This window comes from Podarcis bocagei, assembly GCF_964188305.1.
Source record: "Podarcis bocagei genome assembly, chromosome: W".
Taxonomy (NCBI): domain Eukaryota; kingdom Metazoa; phylum Chordata; class Lepidosauria; order Squamata; family Lacertidae; genus Podarcis; species Podarcis bocagei.
Window position 1 is genome coordinate 50,853,380 of NC_138131.1, and position 19,405 is coordinate 50,872,784.

The 19,405-nt window shown below is 41.4% G+C and overlaps 1 long non-coding RNA gene and 1 pseudogene across 2 annotated transcripts in view; one reads left to right on the top strand and one right to left on the bottom strand.

The window, feature by feature from the left end:
• Positions 1 to 19,405, bottom strand: part of LOC308578100 — a 65,383-nt pseudogene that overhangs the window by 18,925 nt on the left and 27,053 nt on the right. The gene's annotated exons all lie outside the window — the stretch shown is intronic.
• LOC308578019 lies at positions 356 to 18,168 on the top strand. Its single transcript, XR_014003812.1, has 4 exons — positions 356 to 548; positions 13,283 to 13,362; positions 15,036 to 15,231; positions 18,034 to 18,168. It is a non-coding gene; the product is annotated as an uncharacterized lncRNA (long non-coding RNA).

Here is a 19,405-nt window from a genome sequence, read left to right on the forward strand (position 1 = left end):
GAAACACTGATCTAATCTATCTATGCAAGGAATATCAACTGTACGAGAAATGGTACCAACTAATGGTACTAACAGGACACCGGAGGCCCATTGCAGCTGAAAAAATGCCTCCAGTTTTAATATAAAAAAGAATGGGAAACGTTTATTGCATATTGACAAAAGCAGTGCACACAGGTTAATACATTAGCAGGATTAATTTTTTAAAAAAACCCCACCTGTAATGGTTAAATTTAAAGTAGAATCATAGAATCATACAGCTGGAATAGACCACAAGGGCCATCGAGTCCAACCCTCTGCCAAGCAGGAAACACCATCAGAGCACTCCTGACATATGGTTGTCAAGCCTCTGCTAACTGGGACTTTTCTCTTGCTTTTCTTTTGTGCAAATACCCCCTTCCCCCTGTACCTACCTACCTCTCGACCCTCCCAAGGCCTGCTACCTGAAAGCCATCGAGACCCAACCCAACTTTGCTGTGGCATGGAGTAACCTCGGCTGTGTGTTCAATGCGCAAGGGGAAATCTGGCTGGCGATTCATCACTTTGAGAAGGTAACTGTTACAGAGTTTCTGGGCTCTAGATGGGAAGGCCTGGAAAAATAATGATAATGATAACAATCCAATATAAGCCCCATTAATTGGGCTAGTAGCGTTCTCTCTTCTTCTGTTAAATAATGTTTTATTAATTTTTCATTAATCACAATCCATTAGAAGCCCCATTAATTGGGTTAGTAGCGTTCTCTCTTCTTCTTTTAAAGAATTTATTATTTTCATTCATAGCAATCTGATTTAAGCCCTATTAATTGGGCAAGTGGCATTCTCTTTGTAAATTATTTTTTCATTAATTTTTTCATTAATAACAATCCCATATGAGCCCCATTAATTGGGCTAGTGACATTCTCTTTTTAAATTATTTTTTATTAATTTTTTTATTAATAACAATCAAATATAAGCCACATTAATTGGGCTAGTAGCATTCTCTCTTCTTTTAAATATTTTTTTATCATTTCTTTCATGAATAACCTGATCTAAGCCCCATTAATTGGGCAAGTAGCATTCTCTTTTGAAATATTTTTTTACTAATTTTTTTCATTCATAACAATCCAATTTAAGCCCCATTGGGCTAGTTGCATTCTTGCTGCCGTCGTTGCAGACATAAGAAGTCTTATACCTAGTGAGAAGGCTTCTGGCTTTTTTGACAAATGTATTTTCAAACATTTTCTTTAAATTCATCATATATTATTTCCCAGAAAGCCTTGACCAATGTCACATAATAACAGATGCATATTAGTATATCGCTGCTTCGCAAGATGTTGCAGGGCTGAATGAAGTGGTTTGTAATAACACTGTCAAAATTGGATGCAATTTTTAAATATATACAGTGGTACCTCGTTTTACATAGACTTCAGGTTATACACTCCGCTAACCCAGAAATCGTGCTTCAGGTTAAGAACTTTGCTTCAGGATGAGAACAGAAATCGTGCTCTGGCGGCTCAATGGTAGCAGGAGGCCCCATTAGCTAAAGTTCAGGTTAAGAACAATTTCAGGTTAGCAAAGAAGGAAAACTACCCAAGACTTTCTTTTCAATGACGAAAAACTGTAATCTAATTGATGTTTGGAGACTTAGACATCCACTGGAGAAACAGTTTACATTTTATTCGGAACCAAATCAGTCAATGTCAAGAATAGATCAAATTTGGGTCTCGAATGAACTAACTCCAAGAATTCGGCAAATTGAAATTCAGCCAAGAGTAATTTCAGACCACAGTCCAATAAAATTGGAAATTAAAGGTTATGAAGAAAGATCATTTAGATGGAGAATTAACGATTACCTCTTGGGTGATCAAAAAATCATACAAGAGGCGCAAAAGAAGTTGATGGAATATTTTATGGACAATGCCAATAAGTCAGGTAAATGGCTCGCGTGGCAAATTAAGAAAAGAAAGGAACAAAACATAATCAACAAAATTATTGTGGATGGAGAAGAGATTGAGAACCCGAAAGGCATTAGAAAAGGATTCTTGGACTTTTATAATCATTTGTACAGCAACAGAGAAAAGAACAATTTGAAGAGAATAGAAAGATATTTAAAAGAAAAAAAGGTGCAAAAGATCCCGACAGAAAAGAAAGACAGACTGAATGCCCCAATTGAGAATGAGGAAATAATAGAGGTCATAAAAGAATTGAAAAAAGGAAAGGCTCCAGGACCAGATGGATTTACAGCCAGTTATTACAAAGAATTGAGGCACACCCTGACGGTACCACTGAAAGAAGTTATGAATAATATTTTGAAGGAAAAAGATATTCTGGAAACTTGGAAAGAAGCCTTCATCATACTTATTCCCAAGCAAGATTCTGATTTAACACACGATCTCATTGTTAAACACAGACTATAAGATTTTTGCTGGAATATTAGCAAAAAGATTAAAAAAGGTATTGAGAGAATTTATTCACGATGATCAAGCAGGGTTTCTTCCAGGCAGGCAGATGAAACATAATGTGAGAAATATAATAAATGTTTTGTAATATCTGTCTGCTAGGAATGAGAAACAAGCTATACTAATGTTTGTAGATGCGGAGAAGGCATTTGATAATACAGTGGTGCCTCGCAAGACGAAATTAATTCATTCCGCAAGTTTTTTCTTCTTGCGAGTTTTTCGTCTTGCGAAGCACCGTTTCCCATAGGAATGCATTGAAAATCAATTAATGCGTTCCTATGGAAACCGCTTTCAAGGCTGGCGGTGCGGAGAAGGGCTTTTCTCCCCACCGCAAGCCTTCAGGACAGATACGGGAACAGAGGGGAAGGGGCGCAGCGCTTCTCCTCTGTTACCGGGGCTTGCGGTGGGAGGAGGGTTTTTCCTCCCCACCGCCAACATTCAGAACAGCATTCTGAATGTTGGCGGTGGGAAGGAAAACCCTCCTCCCACCGCAAGTCTTCAGGACAGCCACCCGAAGGCTGGCGCAGGGAGAAGGTCTCTCCGCCCCACCGCCAGCCTTCGGAGAGCCTTCCGAAGCCTGGCGGCGGGAGGAGGTCTCTCCGCCCCACCGCCAGGCTTCGGAGCAGCCTTCTGAAGGCTGGCGGTGGGGCGGAGAGACCTTCTCCCGCCGCCAGGCTTCGGAGCAGCCTTCTGAAGGCTGGCGGTGGGGCAGAGAGACCTCCTCCCGCCGCCAGGCTTCGGAGCATCCTTCCGAAGCCTGGCGGCGGGAGGAGGTTTCTCCACCCCACCGCCAGGCTTCAGAGCAGCCTTCCAAAGGCTGGCGGCGGGAGGAGGTCTCCACACCACCGCCAGCCTTCGGAGGAGGTCCGAGGACAGTGGGGAAGACGTGCTGCGCTTCCCCGCTGTCCCGGAGATTTCCCTATGGGCTTTCGTCTTGCGAAGGAAGCCCATAGGGAAATTCGTTTTGCGAAGCGCCTCCAAAACGGAAAACCCTTTCGTCTAGCGGGTTTTCCGTCTTGCGAGGCATTCGTCTTGCGAGGCACCACTGTATATCATGGGAATTTGTGTTAAAAAATTTAGAATTTATGGAAGTGGGGAACGATTTCTATAATGGAATAAGGGCGATTTATACAGAGCAAAGAGCTAAATTGATTGTGAATAATGTAATAACAGAAGAAGTGAAGATATGGAAGGGTATAAGACAGGGTTGTCCTCTCTCGCCACTGTTATTCATAATGGTTCTGGAAGTCCTCTTGAGTGCAATTAGACGAAATGAATTAATAAAAGGGGTGACAGTAGGTCAAAACGAATATAAAGTTAAAGCCTTTGCTGATGACCTGGTAATAACGATAGAAGATCCTTTAAAGAGTTTAAATGTGGAGATGGAATTTGGCAAGGTGGCCGGGTTTATATTAAATGTGGGAACCAGTTGACGGAAACCAGCCGTCATTTTGGGGTGCAAGGCAAAGAAAAAACACACACAAAGGCAAATGTCTCCATGGACGGAGGGCAAAAAAGCTCCTTCCTCTCTCTCCTCCGATTTTATTATCCTTTGTTCTCTCCAGCCGCATGGCAGCATTCCAATGTCTCACGTTACCTCATCCGGTCAAGCTTTAACCCACCCACAAACCATATAGGGTTACAGTGCCCAGAGGGGAGAACCTAACTCCTTATAGGGTCAATACATTCTAATACATTGTAAGCTCAGAGTGCTGGTCACCGAGGTCAGCAAGGCACCAGGTGGCACTACAAGCCTTTTCCATGACTTCCTGGCTCCCACATGCCCTCTTTCTTTATTTATTTAATCAGAGTCATATATGTCAGTACCAATACGGTTATATCGAGCGCGATAGGCGACTCTTGTGAGACCGGAAGCGGGCCGCGGACTGGAGAACCATGCAGTACATACAGAAATTAAAGAAGGAATACATTGTATACAGCAACACAAAATAATGCAAATAACTACTATAATGATCACTAAAATCAATAAATGTCGAAGCCAACTTCCATCCGGAAGCCAAGAATATAACCATGCCCATGGATCAACGGAAGGAGGGGGGGCAAACGGATTGTGGGCTACCATGGTTTCCATATGGTCGATTGTCGCAGATATGCTGACATTATTATCAGGAATAAACATGCAACAGTGAGAATGAACAAGCGCACAAACTCCTCCTTTTGAAGCTAAAATCACATTCAAAGTATAACGATTCTGTAAAACCACTTCTCTCATTGCAGACACCTCCTGGTTGAGTTCCTTCAAAGCTTTTATGGTATCATTGAATAATCCTTCAGTCCAATTTGCTAGCCGATGGAGGTCCCTATAGTTCATTGCTGCACCCACCGAGGGCAGCAAGGCCCGAGAGACCTGGGTACCGATATATTGATTTATGGGTGAATTTACCTCCCGACGATTTCGTAGTCTAAGAGAAGATGGTAACTTATCAACCTTATACAACAACGGAACCACGAGACCCAATGTACATGTGCCTGTGAGGTTTCGAGGAATGGCTTTGTATGCTTTTTCGCCACAAAGCAACCATAACTCTCTTTGGAGTAAATAGCTGATATTACTACTCTGTTGGGACCAATTAAAGGCTTCAGTAAATAAGGAACTGATATGAAATTGCTCATCTGTGGCATTTGCTAAGCCAGGGATAGAAGAATTCAGACTCCAATTTGCATGGTAGGTTTCTTTCCTAGTTTTTAGCCATGCACTGGTATCGCTTCTAAAGCACTGAGATTGGTCACTGTATGTTCCTGTAAGAGAACAAGAGCTATTAAACATGAATTTCAATGTATATTGACAGTTTGGATATATGCCCCATGATTCTTTCCCCTCTTTAATTTGAAAACAAATGGGGGCAGGCTCATGGAGGGTCAATTGTACTGGAGGCCAAAAAGTTTGCTTAGGGGATATAATATCAGTAAATTGAAAAGATCCATTGACAGGCACGCCATGAAGCATTATGCCTGAATGACTGGCAAAGGGCGGCATGTGCATACATAACCAACATTTAGAAGCATGCAATAAACTGGTAAACTTAATCATATCTTGTACAAAAATATTATTCCTCCATATCTTATGATAATTTTCTCCCCTAAAAGTCTTATTCAACAATGCTGTTCTTATAGTTCGAGAGTGGCTGAGCCGTGGATACTGCCAGCCAGAGTAGGATTCAGGCGACAGCTGCTTGCCAGCCGATAAGGTGAAATATGGTGGCTGCAACTGGATTGTGTCGTCTGCTTCTCATCCTTGTATAATGATGCAGCAAAAGATGGCAAGGCAAATGGTTAGGAAGGCACTTCTGTAGTTGAAGGGACTCGCCATGGCCGCACGCATCGAGCTGGAACCCACAAAGGCTTGTCCTCGACGTCCACTGCCGCGTACCCTCGTCCCCACGTGATCAGCGGAACAGGTCCATGCCACGCGGGATCAGGCAAGCGTCGGTACACCACCAAGGGGCGGGGGAGTGCCTCCTCCTTCCTAAAATGCAATTCCGCGGGAGTATGGGTCCTATTATGTGGATATAAAAGATGGTTAAGTACAAAAAGAACTTGGTGAACAGCCGAAGGGATATCTGCCGTTGGTATGCTTCGGCCGCCAAGCTGTTTAAGCAATAGTGTTTTGAACGTCAGGTGTGCTCTTTCCACTATAGCTTGACCTGTGGAGTTAAAGGGTATGCCATGAGTTAATTTCACATTCCACAACATACAAAATTCCGAAAATGTTTTAGAAATATATGCTGGACCATTATCAGTTTTGATACGCGCAGGTTTACCCATGACTGAGAAACAGCGGATAGTGTGCTGAATGACATGCCGAGCTGTTTCCCCCCTCATGGGCGTAGCCCATATGAATCCAGAGTGGGTGTCCACCGTGAGGTGAACCTTGGAGAGTGGAGCCAACACAGGTGTGTGTGTGACATCCATCTGCCAACACGCCAATGCAGACGTGCCCCTAGGATTGACAGCATCAAAAGGAATGGCCAGCTGAGATTTAGAACAAGAAGCACATTGGGAAACTATATCCCTTGCTTGGGCCAAAGGAATAGAAAAATGCTTTGCCAATGCTTTCGCAGGAAGGTGAAAGGTGTTATGACCTAGTATAGGGTCAGAAAAGAGAGAAAAGGTAGAAATGTCCCTCAGAGCCACATCTGCTCTTGCATTGCCCTCTGCTAAATACCCTGGGTGTGATGTGTGGGAGCGAAGATGTGCAACATAATAAGATAATTCTCTGTGCTGAAGTAAGGCCTGCAGGCCAAGAAACAAGGAAAACAAGTCAGAATCCAAGGAAGGAGTTATATAAGATATTGGTAAACTAGCAAAAAGGCGATATACATACTGAGTATCCACAATAAGATTGAAAGGTTGAGTAGGAAAGGATTGAAAGGCAAGAATCACAGCTGCTAGCTCAGCTCACTGGGCAGAAGACTGTGGAGGGGTATATAAACATTTCCATTTTCCTCCCTCCTCCCATGTCACCACCCCCCTACTTCTTGTTCTATCCATGAAGAGGGTTAGTGCAGAGGGGAGAGGTGTGAGAGACAAGGGGGTAGCCAAACATAGGTGACCTGTGTCAGAAATGTCAAACGGTCATCCTTTGGAGGGTTAAAAATGATGACACCTATAAAATCAGCTAAAGCAATTTGCACGTGAACGTCCTTTGATAACAATGTCTGATGTGGATTCAATTACTGAATAAATGTTCTTCGGTGGGGTATGTGGTAGATGTAACCATTCTATAATGCAGATAGTCTTCTTCTTGTTCCGCCTGAGCATATAAAATTCCTGTTGGCAACGATGTAGCAAATACGGCCAGGTGCAGCTCGTGTGCAGCACCTCTAGGTGGCGCATGTGGAAAGGTTTCAATGCTTCACCCACAAAATGTTGACAAAGTGTAGGGGAGTTCCGCATGCCTTGAGGACAATCCACTGATAACGTTGCGAATCGTGATATACTGGCAATGTAAAAGCAAACTGTTCCTTGTCTGCTGGAGCCAGTGGGATGAAGATGGTTCAATGTGGCCGAAAGTCAATTGTTCAGAGATAAGCTGTTCAGAAACAGGATGGTGCCATTGCTGCGGATTTTTCTTTTGGTGGAGGCCACCGTTCTACCCACACTGAGGTATCGGTGATCCTGGTTCGCCACGCTGGAAACGTTGTATCGGTGGCTACAGGCTGGTTTTCATTGAGCGCTGCTGCTAGCAGATGAATCTTGTGGGTGGCTGTATCACCAGACTGACAAATGCGAAGCATGGCTGCTGTGTCTGTGGCAGGATTGTGTATTATCGGTCTTAACGCAACCTTACAATCCTCTTTGGCATATTCAAAGGCCAATTGTTTGATAATTATTTGTTTGGCTTCAGGATTTTCAATTTGTCTACTCACTGCTGTAATCAGCCTGTCCATAAAGGAAGAATATGATTCTCTTGCCTCTTGCCTGATTGAACCCCACCTTGATTGAATACTGGTGGGTTCTGGGATTTTTCTCATTGCTTGTTGAGCAGCAAGAGCAGTATCCCTCAATAAAATCTGCAGCAGTGTGGCTTGTACTGAAGCCTGAGCAAAGGGCCCACGGCCCATCATAGCATCCATCACATCTGCGAGGGTAATATTAGGATTATTCCCTCTTGCTTGTTGCAGTAAGGCAGGAGCATAACCATGACAGGCGATTTCCCATTCATGAGCAAATAATACACCAGCTGATGGAGGTAAAACTGTACGTGCCAAAAGCTTGATGTCATCTGGAACCAACAGCTGGGCTAATGTGGCTTCCAAAAGAGCCTGTGTGAATGGTGCTTGCAGTCCATTTGTCCTGACTGACAATTGGAGCTCTTTCAAGATTTTAAAGTCAAAAGGTTGGTGCTGGGCTTGAGTTCCTGCTGGAGCACCAGCAGGAGGCACAATAACAGGGAATGCCATGGTATCCTGAGATAAGGAACAGGCAAGGGCTGCACGTTGAAAGGGGGTAGCTGGTTCTGCTGCTGAAAGAGCAGGGTCATTTCCAGCCAGACCACGATATTTTTGCAGGATTGGGTCCTCTAGTGAGGAACTATAATCTGGAGGCTTGGGTTCTGGAGCTGCTGGCAGGGCAAGGATTGGAACAAACTCTAACACAGCAGACTGGATTAAAGAAGCTGGAGGTTGTGATGGCAATGCAGCCAGGGAGATATTTTTTGGTGATAAAGAGCCCATAGCGTAATGAACCTTGCACCATGCATTTAAAATCCGAGTACTGATGCTGGGGAGCTCATGAAAATGTTCACCAATCTTGTCCCAAAGTTTCAGTTCCCAAGTCCCATTTGCAATTACACCCAAGTCCCAGGGAGAATGTTCATCAATGGCCAGAATGAGCTGTATCAAATCACCCTCGGGAACTTCCAGTTTGTTGGAGGAGAGGAGAAATTTTAAGTCTTTTAAAAATTTCTGTTGGGGAGTAGTCAAAGAGCTGCCCATTTTTCAAAAATCAATATAATAGAAGGGATCGAACTCACCGGGATCTTTTTTAAAGATGTAGAGCGCTTTGCAATCCTTGCCGGACGTAGTGAGTCGATGATAACCACTGCTTGGATCAAAAATCCTCTCAGTTTCTTTTAAAATCCTCTTAGTCTGCCTCAGACTGTTTGCTTCCAGTTGCTTCTTTTTTCCCTTTTAAAAACCTCAGCCGTATCCTTTTATTCTGCCTCAGAGAGGGCACCACTTGTGGGAACCAGTTGACGGAAACCAGCCGTCATTTTGGGGTGCAAGGCAAAGAAAAAACACACACAAAGGCAAATGTCTCCATGGACGGAGGGCAAAAAAGCTCCTTCCTCTCTCTCCTCCGATTTTATTATCCTTTGTTCTCTCCAGCCGCATGGCTGCATTCCAATGTCTCACGTTACCTCATCCGGTCAAGCTTTAACCCACCCACAAACCATATAGGGTTACAGTGCCCAGAGGGGGGAACCTAACTCCTTATAGGGTCAATACATTCTAATACATTGTAAGCTCAGAGTGCTGGTCACCGAGGTCAGCAAGGCACCAGGTGGCACTACAAGCCTTTTCCATGACTTCCTGGCTCCCACAATTAAATAAGAAAAAAACCAAAGTAATGATTAAGAATATGGACCAAAGTGCAATAGAAGTAATGCAACGAGAATCAGGGATTGAAGTGGCGAAGAAGGTAAAATATCTGGGAATATGGTTAACTCCAAGAAATATTGATTTATTTCAAAACAACTATATACCGGTGTGGAACAGAATCAAAAAAGTTTTGTAAGTTTGGGGAAGGATGAAACTTTCTTTTTGGGGTAGAATCTCAACGATCAAAATGAGTGTGCTTCCAAAGATGTTATTTTTGTTCCAAATGATTCCTATAATTAGGGGGACAACGACTTTCAAAGAGTGGCAAATTCAAGATATATCTGGCAGGGCAAAAAGCCAAGAATACAATGTAAGTTATTGACAGATGCAAAGGAAAGAGGAGGCTTTGCGCTGCCAGATTTGAAATTATATTATGAAGCGTCTTGTCTCTGCTGGTTAAGGGAATGGATAAAATTAAAAAACAATAAACTGTTAGAGTTAGAAGGATTTGATAATAGATTTGGGTGGCACGTGTATTTGTGGTTGGAGAAGAAGAAAAGTCACAAGGGTTTTGAGAATCACATTTTCAGGAGCTCCATAATAGAAATATGGGATAGGTGTAAAAATATATTAGAACCCAAAGTTCCACACTGGTTGTCTCCATTAGAGGTTATGAGTGTAAAGAAAATCAATATGAGAGGGAATTGGATCACTTACGGAGAGCTAATAATTAAAGAAGGGGGGAAATGGAAAATGAAGCCATATGAACAAGTAAAAGAACATGTGTTTGATTGGTTGCATTATTTTCAGGTAAATGAAATGTTTAAAAAGGATTTAAAAGAGTGGATATACGGAAAAAGAATCGAAATTTCAAATAGAGATGATAAACAATGATTATAAGATATTGTCAAAAATGTATAAAATGTTGTTGGATTGGCAAACGATGGACGAGGAGGTAAAGTCGGTTATGATACATTGGGCCAGAGACTTTGGTTATAATATACAATTGGCTGACTGGGAAAAATATTATGAAAATGGAAAAAGGAAAATATTATGAAAATGGTATATAGATGGTACATAACACCGGTTAAGTTAGCAAAAATGTTCAAAACATGTAATAAGTGTTGGAAATGTAAAGAAAAAGAAGGATCTTTTTTCCATATGTGGTGGGAATGTAAGAAGGTAAAGGGTTTCTGGGAAATGATATATAATGAGTTGAAGAAGATGCTTAAATACACATTTGTAAGGAAACCAGAAGCCTTTTTGTTAGGAATAACTGGAAGAGAGATAAATAGGAAGGATTACAAACTTTTCCAATACGCAGTAACAGCGGCAAGAATATTAATGGCCCAAAAATGGAAACAAGAGGAGCTACCGACCCTTGAAGAGTGGAGAATGAAACTTATGGACTATGCAGAACTGGATAAACTGACTGGGAAGATTAGATATCAATGGGATCACAAGTTCATCGAGGACTCGGGAAAGTTTACAGATTATCGGAAAAGCATATGTGACGAACAGACAACGCTAGTGGGATTTAAAGAGGCTTTGTGAAAGTTAAAGATGTATTGTAAAAAAGAAATAGAACTGAAAGGATAATATTAAATGGCAATATAAATTTAGAGAATGCATAAAAATAGAAAATATGGATTGGTGGAAAAGCTTGTGGAAGTCCAAAAAGTTGAAATTTGTGAATACTGTTTGGGATGGCGAATTTGTAAATAGGAAAATTTAATAAAAATTATTATTATTATTTAAAAAAAGAACAATTTCAGGTTAAGAACAGACCTCCGGAACGAATTAAGTACTTAACCCAAGCTACCACTGTATAATATTTTTTTAGTTTTCACAAAAAACCAAATCATTAAATTAAATAATATTTTTTTAAAAAACAACTGTATACACAATCAATGTTAATCCCACATTATGGGATTATTTGACTTGCCTCCCCTGGTTCCTTTGTATTATCATCATTCATTATCATCACTGGAGAGCCAGTGTGGTGTAGTGGTTAAGAGCGGTAGACTCATAATCTGGGGAACCGGGTTCGCGTCTCCACTCCTCCACATGCAGCTGCTGGGTGACCTTGGGCCAGTCACACTTCTCTGACGTCTCTCAGCCCCACTCACCTCACAGAGTGTTTGTTGTGGGGAAGGAAGGGAAAGGAGAATGTTAGCCGCTTTGAGATTCCTTAAAGGGAGTGAAAGGCGGGATATCAAATCCAAACTCTTCTTCTTCTTCAATAAAATCATCATCACTAATTTAAGGTTATCAGATTTTTTTTCAATGAGTCCGGGGATACTTTTCAACTTAAATGGATTTTGTATGGGGACTGATTTGTAAATCCGGGGACTGTCCTTACTCCAGAGGAGGGCAACCAAAATGGTCAAAGGCCTGGAAATGATGCCTTATGAGGAACGGCTAAGGGAGCTGGGCATGTTTAGCCTGGAGAAGAGGAGGTTAAGGGGTGATATGATAGCCATGTTCAAATATAGAAAAGTATGTCACATAGAGGAGGGAGAAAGGTTGTTTTCTGCTGCTCCAGAGAAGCGGACACGGAGCAATGGATCCAAACTACAAGAAAGAAGATTCCACCTAAACATTAGGAAGAACTTCCTGACAGTAAGAGCTGTTTGACAGTGGAATTTGCTGCCAAGGAGTGTGGTGGAGTCTCCTACTTTGGAGGTCTTTAAGCAGAGGCTTGACAACCATATGTCAGGAGTGCTCTGATGGTGTTTCCTGCTTGGCAGGGGGTTGGACTCGATGGCCCTTGTGGTCTATTCCAGCTGTATGATTCTATGATTCTACTTTAAATTTAACCATTACAGGTGGGTTTTTTTAAAAAAAATTAATCCTGCTAATGTATTAACCTGTGTGCACTGCTTTTGTCAATATGCAATAAACGTTTCCCATTCTTTTTTATATTAAAACTGGAGGCATTTTTTCAGCTGCAATGGGCCTCCGGTGTCCTGTTAGTACATTAGTTGGTACCATTTCTCGTACAGTTGATATTCCTTGCATAGATAGATTAGATAGATGATAGATAGTTAGATTAGATTAGATTAGATTAGATTAGATTAGATTAGATTAGATAGATTAGGTAGGTAGATTAGATAGATACATATATAAGAAAGGTTGGTAGATGGATAGATAGATTAGTTAGATTGATTGATTGAGTAGGTAGATAGATTCAGGCATGGCCAAACCTGGCCCTCCAGCTGTTTTGGGACTACAACTCACATTGTCCCTGACCACTGGTCCTGTTAGGTAGGGATGATGGGGGTTGGAGGGCCAAGTTGGGCCACACCTGGATTAGATGGTAGGTAGGTAGATAGATTTGATAGATAGCGTAGGTAGATAGATAGATAGATAGATAGATAGATAGATAAGATAGGTAGGCAAGTAGATAGATAATAAGATAAAGTCGGTAGATCGATAAGGTAGGAAGGTAGGTAGGAGGCAGCCTAGGTCAAAGTTGACCCACTTATTTAAAAGTAACCATGCTGTTATACAGTGGTACCTCTGGATGCGAACGGGATCCGTTCCGGGGCCCCGTTCGCATCCTGAAGCGAACATGCTCGGGTCACAATTTGCTGCTTCCGTAGATGCGTGTGGCATCATTTTGAGTGTCTGCACGTGCGCAAGCTGCAGAACCCGGAAGTAACGCGCTCTGTTACTTCTAGGTCGCCACGGAGCACAACCCGAAAATGCTTAACCCGCAGCTACTTCAACCTGAGGTATGACTGTATTAGTAACAAAAATCTATTATCTTAAATATTTTCAGGCGGTGACCCTGGACCCCAACTTCCTGGATGCTTACATTAATCTGGGGAACGTCTTGAAGGAGGCGCGTATATTTGACAGGTAAGCAAATAGGCATAGAGCTTATATTCTCTTTTTTATATAAATGTTTTTTATTGGTTTTGCGTATAATCACATTACGTCTTATATTCTCAGTTTAGTGGTTGCACCCATACCCAAACTAACTCCCATTGTTGCCTAGAGGGTTGATTTTATTTAAAGCAAACTGATTTAAATCCCAAATCCATAAGACTTGATTTAAATCCCCCTTTTACCGGAAGGTTCAGCCTTGCTGGCATCCTCTTAATATTGACAAACGGAGGCAGGTTTCCTTTTTGGAATCCTAACTTCAGAGTCTTTTCTACAGTTATATCAAAATGATTTGGTTCTGCTATATACAGCCCGATTGTGACGAAATGATGGTGAGTTTTAATAAGTGAACACTTTTTATTTGAACAACTTTTCTGCTGTACTTGATTGGAAGGAGAAAAGAAACATTTCCTTCATAACAATTTAAGCAATTTATTTCACTAAAACAGTAACATGGTAGCATATGTATCCATGTTGCTTAACTGATGTGCTGAAACATTTTTCCCCCAAGAAAAACTTGGACTGAGTTTTCGCACACATGAAAAACTTAAAACAAATAATTCTTCCCCGAATTATTTATTTATTTATTTATTTCTACCCCGCTCTCACTGGCCAGGGCTGGGCTCAGGGCGGCTAACACCAAATATAAATTACAATAAAATAGAATAGAAAAAAAACCCAGTTAATTAAAATACAGCTTAAAATGCAGCCTCATCAAGACTACAAAGGGAGGAAACATCAGCTATTCACCCAAGCCAGCTATCCATGCTGGTGCTACATGGGCCAGCAAAAAAAGCCACGGGAAAATTTATATACCAAATCCCATATAGGGTGTCAGAGTGAGTCTAAGCATAGAGCGAGTTAAAATAATCAAGCCTGGAGGTGACCATCGCATGGATCACTGGCCAGATCAGGGCGAGAAAGGTAAGGAACCAATTCCTTAATACGGCGGAGGTGGAAAAATGCCACCTTTGCTGTGGCTGCAACCTGTGCCTCCATGGAAAGAGAGGCATCGAAGGTTACACCCAAGCTCTTGACAGAAGGCTCTGGCACTAATTGCGCCCCCACAAGAGATGGGAGTTGGCCCCCCAACCCCATGTTGTCCTGACCCAGCCAGAGGACCTCTGTCTTCGAAGGATTTAACTTCAACTGGCTCCCACGCAGCCACCCAGCCACGGCTTCCAAGCATCTGGTCAGTGTGTCTGGGGCCGAGTCCATTGACAGATAAAGTTGGGTGTCATCAGCATATTGACGACAACTCAGCCCTAAACTCCGGACAATCTGGGCAAGGGGGCGCATAAAGATATTGAAAAGCATCTGGGAAAGGATTGTGCCCTGCGGCACTCCACACAACAAGGAGTGCCGCAGCGACAACTCCCTCCCTAGCGCCACCCTCTGTCCCCGACCTGAGATAAAGGAGCACAGCCATTGTCTGACTGTGCCCTGAATCCCCACGTTGGCAAGGCGGTGGTCCAAAAGTTTGTGATCGACCATGTCGAAGGCCGCTAACAAATCTAAAAGAATCCGCAGTCCCGGCCCGCCTCGATCCTCTTAATCGTCCTCCCAAAGCATTTTATTTTTTAAAAAACAGATTTTTATCCACCCTGGTGACAATGAAACTGAACCAGTCCTTGATCTCATTTCAGAGCCGTTGCAGCCTACCTACGGGCCCTGAGCCTGAGTCCCAACCACGCTGTTGTCCACGGCAACCTGGCATGTGTGTATTACGAACAGGGGCTGATCGATCTGGCAATCGATACCTACAAGAGGGCCATTGAGCTCCAGCCCCACTTCCCTGACGCCTACTGCAACCTGGCCAACGCGCTGAAAGAGAAAGGCAGCGTAAGAAACTGGTCCCTTTTGCCTTGGGGTGGGGGGAACATCTATATAAAAGATGTTTTATAGATGGTACTTAACACCTGCCAAAATAGCTAAAATGTATAAAACAAAAAAACTGTGCTGGAGGTGCAGTAAAGAAGAAGGGACACTTATACATTTCTGGTGGGCCTGTGAAAAAAAAATACAGAAACTTTCCTATTAGGCAGTGGTGTCCAAACTTTTTTCAAAGAGGGCCAGATTTGATGAAGTGAAGGGCCATAAGGGCCGACCAAAGTTGTTTACTTTTTTTAAGGATTGAAGTTGTTGAGCTCTTTTCTTAGGGTTTAAATTGTTGAACTTTTTTTAGGATTGAAGTTGTTTAGCTTTTTCTTAGGCTTTTACCCCATGCTGAATTGGCCAGATTAACAGAGACAATTAGGGCACAACCCAGACAAGAATTCCAAAAGGAATGGGGAAAATGCAGAGAATACTTTACCAAACAGTGCCCCAAAATATACACTTGGACTTGTTTCAATTAATTTCTACAGGAGACTTTGTGGTTTAAGTCATAATTAGGAAAAATTGTAATAATCCCATACAAAAGAAATAGTATACAAGAGGTAAATAAGGCGGCCATTTAACAGAATAAAGTCTTTTATTTTTATGTTATGTTTTCTTTGTGTAAGGGGATAGGAGTTTAATTTTGATAATTAGTCAATGGTGGTGGGTCTGTTTGTATGTATGAGTTGTTGTGGACTATGTTATAAATAAAATAAAAATTAAAAAAAGAAAATGAAACCGGTCCCTTTTGCTTTCTGTATGTCAGAGGGTTTGCTGAAAAAAGCCTTCCGGATGATGGTGACCTCGAAATTGGGCTCTTTGGGGGGGGGATTTGGGGTACAGAACCTAGAAGAAGTCCTCTTTTATTTTTTCCTTTGTCATATCGTCACATACAACTTTGCTCATACCAAGCGTCGACTCCCCTCCCCCTTCCCCCGCTCCCACTCCCTGGCTTTCTTAAGCAGTCACGATCCTCTTAGCATTTCTATATCACCCTTTAAAAATTGTCCAGTAGCACCTGATGATGATGATGATAATAATAATAATAATAATAATAATAATAATAATAATAATAATAATAATAATAATAATAATAATAAAATTTATACCCCGCCTATCTGGCTGGGTTTCCCCAGCCACTCTTGGCGACAAAATATTAAAATACAATAGTCCGTCAAACATTAAAAGCTTCCCTAAACAGGGCTTGCTAAACTTGGCTTCTTCTTGGTATAATTTTTTGTATGCAGGTCCACTTCTTCAGATACAAAAGCTTCTACCAAGACCAAACTGAGTTGGTCTGCAATGTGCTACTGGACAATTTATATATTTTTTATATATTTCAACTGCGTTAGACCACCACAGCTGCCTACCTGAACATATATCGCCCTATTTACCTTCTTACTCTACTTAAAACAATTTACTTTAGCATTTGTAAATCACTTTCAAAAATTAGCCTCTGGTTTTTTTAATAACAGTATATTTAAAGATCTTTTTCAATTCTTTGTAAATCATATCCCAGTAGACTTTGACTTTAGTGCACATCCACCACCTATGGACGAAATTCCCTTCCTTCTCCTTGCATTTCTAGCGTGCCTTATCTTGAGTTATATATATTTTAGCAAGTTTAGTCGGCGTCAAATACCACCTATACGTCACCTTCATTAAATTTTTAATTAGTGCTGTACATTCAATAAATTGTTTTTGCCCATAATCTTTCCCACTTATCTAATTCAATGTTATGACCAAAATCTTGAGCCCATTTAATCATAACCGACTTAACTTCTTCATCCTTTGTATGCCATTCTTATACGTTTTTGGCAATGATTTTCTTTTACTATCTAGCAACTCTGTCTCTTAATTTTGATTTAGTATGACCAAAACCATTTCCCTTACTGTCTTCCTTAAATACATCTTGCAAAAGACGGTAAGTGTGCGGGAAAGAGAGTTTGAATCGGATTAGTCTGCTCTTGTATTTATGTTCCCCTAAACCAAGCATGTCCAAAGTCCACTTTGGGGGCCTTCCACCCATCTCTCCTAGATCTCAAAATGCATTGGTTTTGTCATATTTCCTGCTATCCTGCCAAAGAATTTAAATTTTCCCAATGTTCTTTTAGACCAGGCATGTCCAAAGTCCAGTTCAGGGGCCTAATCTGGCCCTCTGGTCGATTTAATCCGGCCCTCGTGGCGGTTTATTTACTAGGGCAAAACTTCCCCCCAAAAAGCTCAAGAACTTTAATCCTAAAAAAAGGTCAGCACCTCTGGGGTCAAATCCTTAAAAAAGGCTCAACAATTGTGGGGTTTTACTGTTAATATGCTTCTTCTTAATTGCATTTCACTATTAATATACTTCTTAATTGTATTTCAGTTCAACAATGACTTTGATAAAATACATCTTTTGTGACGTGCAGAAGGCTTGAGTTACCTATGAGGTGCAACAGTTACCATATAGCATATATTCAATATAAAAAACAGCAACAATTGGTTGTTGACAAAGGACAGCTGGCATATATATATAAAAGATATTAACTGATATGCATGCCATTCCAGATATAGCTATATAATCTCTACTGTTGGTAAGAGAAGAACTTTGGAGCAGGCATTTTCAAAAAAAGAGTTTTTTATGAACCGCTCTAATACCAAGTTACCGTCAGGAGCTGAGGGGCCGTATCAAACCTCAATCCAGCCATCACATCACAGAGCAGCCTTTTGGGCTCCTGTGAAAGACATACTAATATTCGTGTAAAAACTCTGTTTTGTGTTTCGAAGGTTGCCGAAGCCGAGGAATGCTACAATACAGCTCTCCGTTTATGTCCGACTCACGCGGATTCTCTTAATAACCTGGCGAACATCAAGCGAGAACAAGGGAATATCGAGGAGGCTGTCCGCCTCTACCGGAAAGCTCTTGAGGTACGTGCGTGGAGAATTACAACAATTAAATTGAGATATAAGGGTTAGGCATGCGTACCCTGGACTCCTAGTCTGGGTCTTTTTAAAAATCGCCGATCAAATTTTTCTTGATCAATAACGGAAATAATGGTGAAGAAGTGAAAGTGAAGTAGCATTTTGAGGCTCGACAAAGCATGGTCCGATAAGTCCCTTTTGGAAGGAAGAGGGTCTGTCCCCCTTTTTATATTCCTAGGCCTCCTGGAATGACCAAAAATCTGCTTTTTCATCAGAAGAACAATGCAAGGTGTTAAGGAACGGTACAGAAATTGAAATAAAAGCTGGGCACATGCTGTTCTCTGTGTCGGCTGAGCTTGATCCCCTGACAGTCTTATTTTCTAACAGTATTTCCTATGCGTACGAAAAAGGCAGTTCATAGGCCCATTATTATTATTATTATTATTATTATTATTATTATTATTATTATTATTTCTAAATATGTATCTTTAAGGTATTCAATAAATTTTTCCCATTCTTGTTTAATTTTTTTATATATATAAATAGTTTTTATTAAGTTTTAGCATTTTATATTCAACACAAACATCATTCTTGCAGACAGCATAGATGAATCCCAATCTCCCCCAGCTTCCCTCTTCTGGTTTTTTAAATATTTACTTCTCCTGCCTATCTCATTCTCCCTTAATTTTGCCATCTTTGAACTAACGATGGTTATATCCTTAAGGTTTTTGCACCATGCTTTTTCACATTTCATCTTCATTATTTTCCCCATTTTGTCCTTTTAACTTTTTTCTTTGCTTAAATTTCCTATCATCTTGATGTCTGATCTTCACAGTCATTTTGATAATCCACTCTTCTTTTGTTGGGACCTTCTCTTCCTTCCACATCCGGGCTAAGAACATTCTGGCATAAATAGAATACACTGTCTTTTTAGGTCTCTTGGTATTTCTTCACCCGTTAAACCTATTAGAAAGGCTTCTGGTTTTTACACAAATGTTCTCTCCCCCCCCCCCAGTTAATTATACAGTGGTACCTTGGTTCTCAAACTGAATGTGTTCCAAAACCAAGGTGCACTTTCCCATAGAAAGTCATGCAAAACTCTATCTAGTGAACAATAGTGAACAATGTGGTGACAGAAGAGCTTCAGATTGAAAAAGGTACACGTCAGGGGTGCCCCCTGTCCCCTTTATTGTTTATCTCAGTCCTGGAGGTTTTGCTGAACATGATAAGGAAGGAT